The sequence below is a fragment of the Elephas maximus genome, chromosome 5 (genome assembly GCF_024166365.1).
Source record: "Elephas maximus indicus isolate mEleMax1 chromosome 5, mEleMax1 primary haplotype, whole genome shotgun sequence".
Classification (NCBI taxonomy): domain Eukaryota; kingdom Metazoa; phylum Chordata; class Mammalia; order Proboscidea; family Elephantidae; genus Elephas; species Elephas maximus.
The window spans coordinates 35,966,361-35,972,461 of NC_064823.1; positions in this window are offsets into that span (position 1 = coordinate 35,966,361).

Below are 6,101 nucleotides of genomic sequence, written 5' to 3' on the forward strand. Positions count from 1 at the left end.
AAGATACAATAAAGCAATATATCTATTATAAACATATGCCTATACCCATCCATATGGACGAAATACATCAAAGCTACCACAAACTAAACATCAGGAAGAAAGAAAGAAATCAACAATTATAGTTGGTGATTTTAGAACACTTTTGTCAGAAACCAAGGAGTCTTGGTGGTGCAGTGGTTGAGCACTCAGCTGGGAACCAAAAGATTGGTGGCTGAAACTTACCAGCTGCTCCATGGGAGAAAGATGTGGCAGTCAGCTTCTGTAAGGGTTTATAGCATTGGAAACCCTATGGGGCAGTTCTACTCTGACCTGTAGGGTTGCTATGAGTAGAAATCGACTCCACAGCAACGGGTTTGGTTTTGGTTTTGGTTATCGGGAACCATCAGAACAAACAGAACAAAAATAAACAAATATTGAAGACTTGAAGAATACAATTAAAAAAAAAAAAAAAACTCTATCTGCCATCGATTGATATTGCTTTAGCCACGGTCAATACACATTCTTTTTTGGAACACATATAACATTAAAAAAAAAAAAAAAAAGGATCATGTATTAGGTCATAAAGGAAGCTTCAAGAAATCCCAAAGTATCAATATTTTATTGAATTTTTTCTTCTATTAAAATGCAATAAAATTAGAAATGAACAAAAAAAAAGAGAGAAGCTAATAAAAATCCTTACGTTTGGAAAACTACATATCACTAAATAAACTTGGACAAAACAAGGAAATTTAAAGATATTTAGAACTAGGTAATGAAAACCAAGACTGATAATTAGGCATAGAAATACATATATATACATAAATTTATAAATGTTAAAATCTATGGAAAATAGCTAAAGCTAACTTGGAGGAATACAGACAGTTTTAAATATTTTTATCATGTGTGAAGAAAGATTAATAATCCAAATATTCAGCTCAAAGACTTAAAAATGGAGCAAAAAGTGAATTGAAGGAAAAATCCCAGAAGTGAGGGCAAAAGCAAATGGAATAAAGAATGAAGAATGGAAAATATTAACAAATTCAAAATCACATTATTTAAAAGGTTAGTAACATAGATGGAAGATAATTCTGATTAGGAGAGGGAAAAAGAGAGGAAGAAGACAAAAAACAAAATTTTTTGTCTTTAAAATGAAAATAAAAACTAACAATAGATACAACAAAAATGAAAAGAACAACAAAAAACTATTGTCATGGCTTGAATTGTGCCCCCCAAAATGTATGCCAACTTGTCTAGTCCATGAGTCCCAGTATTGTGGTTGCCCACCATTTTGTGATTTGATGTGATTTTCCTATGTGTTATAAATCCTACCTCTATGATGTTAATGAGGCAGGGTTTGAGGCAGTTATGTTAATGAGGAAGGACTCAGTCTACAAGGTTAGGTTGTCTTAAGTCAATCTCTTTTGAGATATGAAAGAGAGAAGCTAACAGAGAGACAGGAGGACCTCATACTACCAAGAAAGTAGTGTCAGGAGTAGAGTACGTCCTTTAGACCTGGGGTCCCTAGGATGAGAAGCTCCTAGACAAGAGAAAGATTGATGACTAGGACCTTTCTCCAGAACTGACAGAGAAAGAAAGCCTTTCCCTGGAGCTGGCGCTCAGAATTCTGACTTCTAGCCTTCTAAACTGTGAGAGACTAAATTTCTCTTTGTAAAGCCATCCACTTGTGGTATTTCTGTTATAGCACCAGTAGATACTAAGGCAACTGTTAAAATCATTCACCAACAAATCTGAAAACAAGATCTCATGGATAAATTCCTAGAAAAAGGAAAAATACCAAAAATTGGATCAAGAAAAATATACAAGTCAAACAGACCAATAAATTAAACCAAACTCACTGCTGACAAGTTGATTCCAACTCATAGGAACCCCACAGGGTTTCTAAAGCTATAAATCTTTACATGGAGCCACTAGTGGTTTTGAACTGCTGACCTTTCAGTTAGCAGTTGATTAGTTTAACCACTGCACTATAGACCAATAGGTATTAAAAATTTAACTCTTTAAGAAAAAACAGGATCAATGCTAGAGGCCCTAATATATGGCATTAATGGCATACGAACATAACCAACAACACACAAACTCCAGAAGATAAGGTAGATAACTGGGTTCTTTTAAAATTAAACATTTATGCCCATTAAAAACTTCACCGAAAGAGTAAAAAGAGAATCTACAGACTGAGAAAAAATTGTGGACTATGGCAAATCTGACTCTAAAATCTACAGTAAAATCCAAAACCTCTACAACAAAAAGACAAATAATCCAATTAAAAATTGGGCAAAGAAAATGAACAGACACTTCATCAAAAACAGTCAAGTGACTAAGAGACACATGAGGAAATGCTCAAGATCATTAATTATTAGAGAAATGCAAATAAAAACCACAATGAGATACCATCTCACCCCAGCATTACTGGCACAGTTCAAAAAAAAACAGAAAATAATAAATGTTGGAGAGGCTGCAGGGGGATTGGAACTCTTATGCACTGCTGGTGGGAATGCAAAATGGTAAGACCATTTTGGAAAATGATATGGTGCTTCCTTAGAAAGCTAGAAATAGAAATACCATATGATTCAGCAATCCCATTCCTAGGAATATATCTTAGAGAAATAAGAGCAGTCACATGAATAGACAAACACCCATGTTTGTTGCAGCATGGTTCACAATAGCTGGAAACAACCTAGATGCGCAGCAATGGATGAATGTATAAACAAACTATGGTACATACACACAATGGAGTACTATATGACAATAAACAACAACGATGAATCTGGGAAACCTCTCACAACATGGATGAATCTGGAGGGCATTATGCTGAGTAAGCCAATCACAAAAGAGCACATATTGTATGAGACCTCTACTGTAAAAACTCATGAAAAGGTTTACACACAAAAAGAAACAATCTTTGATGGTTACAAGGGAGTGAAGGGATAGGAATGGAAAAACACTAACTAGACAATAAATAAATGGTAATTGTGGTGAAGAGTAAGACAGTACACAACATTGAGGAAGCCAGCACCACCTGTACAAAGCAAGGTCATGGAAGCTCCATGGACACATCAAAACTCCCTGAGGGACTGAATTACTGGGCCAAGGGCTGTGGGGGACCATGATCTTGGAAACGTCTAGCTCAGTTGGCATAACATAGTTTATAAAGAAAATAGTCTACATTCTACTTTGGTAAGTAGTGTCTGGGGTCTTAAAAGCCTCTAAGTGGCCATCTAAGATACTCCAGTGATCTCACCCCTCCTGGAGTGAGGGAGAACAAAGAAAACTAAAGTCAAGGGAGAGATTAGTCCAAAGGACTAATGGACCACACCTACCACGGCCTCTACCAGACTGATACCAGCACAACTAGATGGTGCCCAGCTACAACCACTGGCTGGTCTGACAGGGATCACAATAGAGGGTCCTGGACAGAGCTGGAGAAAATCATAGAACAAAATTCTAACTCACAAAAAAGATCAGGATTGCTGGCCCGACAGAGACTGGAGAAACCCCAAGAATATGACCTTGGACACTCTTTTAGCTCCGTAATGAAGTCACTCCTGAGGTTCACACTTCAGCCAAAGATTAGACAGGCCCATAAAACAAAATGAGACAAAAGGGGCACACAAGCCCAGGGGCAAGAACTAGAAGGCAGGAGCGGACAGGAAAGTCAGTAATAGGGAACCCGAGGTTGAGAAGGGGAGAGTGTTGACATGTTGTGGGGTTGGTAACCAATGTCACAAAACAATATGTGTACTAACTGTTTAATGAGAAGCTAATTTTTTTCCGTAAACCTTCATCTAAAGCACAATAAAAATATATATACAGATTTAAAAAAATTAACTCCTTAGTTATTATTGGTTTAACAGTATACTAGCTAATTTTTATGCCTCCAGACCTTGTAGATAGTATGTTATGTGGGTTCTAATGCACTTATAGTGGCTCTAATGTATTTAGCATTAAGATTCGTCTCCTTTGAAATGTGAGATGCTCAGCAGGCTGGATTGGAGCCTCATTGTTGTGTAGGTTGAGCATTCTATTAAGTGATGCTTCCTAGATGTGTTATTTTTTTAAACTTTTGTAAACTTTCTCTTTTTGTCCATTTCTGTGAGATAAGGTTTGCAAGCATAATTATTGCTTTCCTGTGTGATAGGTAGGGAGCTCTGATGGATTTGTTTTGGTTTTTCTGTGTCATATTTGGAAAATCAGTGATTTCACACGTAATGGAAAGTCATCCACAATAAATTCTCTGCTTAGTTCTTATTGGTATATTGTCATACCACAGATAGGTGGTATCAGAATGCCACTTACCTTATTGGTGGCTTGTATTACCAGATCATATTTCTCAAAATCCATATTACCAACTGCCTTGGTCATCTAGTGCTGCTATAACAGAAATACCACAAGTGGATGGCTTTAACAAAGAGAAATTTATTTTCTCACAGTCTAGTAGGCTAGAAGTTCAAATTTGAGGCATCAGGTCCAGGGTAAGGCTTTTTCTTTCTGTAGGCTCTGGAGGAAGGTCCTTGTCATCGATCTTCCCCTGGTCTAGGAGCTTCTCCATGCAGGAACCCTGGGTCCAAAGGATGCACTCTGCTCCCAGTGTTGCTTTCTTGGTGGTATGAGGTCCTCCTCTCTCTCTCTCCTAGCTTCTCTCTTTTATATCTCAAAAAAGATTGGCTAAGACACAATCTGATCTTGTGGATTGAGTCTTGCCTCATTAACATAACTGCTGCCTATCCCACCTCATTAAAGTCATAGAGGCACGATTTACAACGTATAGGAAAATCACATCTGATGACAAAATGGTAGACAAACACACAATACTGGAAATCATGGCCTAGCCAAATTTTTACACATATTTTTGGGGGACACAATTCAATCCACGACACCAACCAAAAATTTAAACATATTCAAGCATGCATTCTAATACTGAAAACACATGCCATCAAAAAAATTAAAAAATAAAAATCTGGTAACAAAAGAGTTAGAATGTTAATGAAAATATTTTTCTTTGAGAAACTCTAGACCCATCTGATTTTACAGGTTAATTCAACGAAGCTGTAAATGACCATTTAATTACTGCCTTACACAAGTGTTCAAAAATTGAAAGAACATGAAAGGTATGAAACTCTTTTCATTAATGGCACTTTCACGTGGTCCAACCTAATATTAGACTTGTGTATATTGATTCAAAGAAAAAACAAGTCGATATAAAAGAACAAAAGTATAAGTTTATTACACTTATGAACCAAGATGCAAAAATTCAAAATATAAGATTATAAAATCCAAAATATTTTTTTAAATAATATAATACAATCAAATAGTGTTAATTGCAGGTATTCAAGGATGGTTCAACATCAGAATATCTGTTGCTATAATTTATCACATTAATAATAAAGTAGAGATTGATAAACTACCATCTGTATATCAAATTCAGCCTGTAGCCTGTTTTTATACAGCTCTTGGGCTAAGAATCATTTTAAAATTTAAAAGGTTATAAACAAACAAAGCAAACACACAAAGCAAAGAATAAATAATATGAGACCTAGATGGTATCTTGTCCGGCAAGTCTACAATATTTATTCTCTGGCCCTTTACAAAAAAGTTTGCCAACCTCTTATCTAAAGAATAAAAGTAATGAACATCTCAATTAATATGTAAAAAGCATTTGACTTTTATGGTAAAATTTTTTAGCAACCTAGGAAGACAAGGCGACGTCTTTAACTTGGTAAATTTGTATGTAAAATGCTCTACAACAAATACTAAATTTAGGAGAGAGATGTATATTAGGACTGGTATAATTTAACATAATACTAGAAGTCTAGTTCAAAGCTATAATAAAATCATAAAAAGGTGGAAGTGTGAGAAGGGAAGAGATAAGAACTTCTCACTTATAGATCATACGCTGATCTACCAAAAAAAATAGGGGGGTCAATACACAAATAATTAAAACAAATAAGTGTTCAGCAAATTTTTTGAATATAAATCAACTATATAACCTTTTTCTATGCCAGTAATAACAGCTAGAAAACACAATTAAAAAATATGATATATAGATCAAAATAACATACAATAAGAACAAAAACTAAGAAATATTCTAAACATTAGCTAAGCCA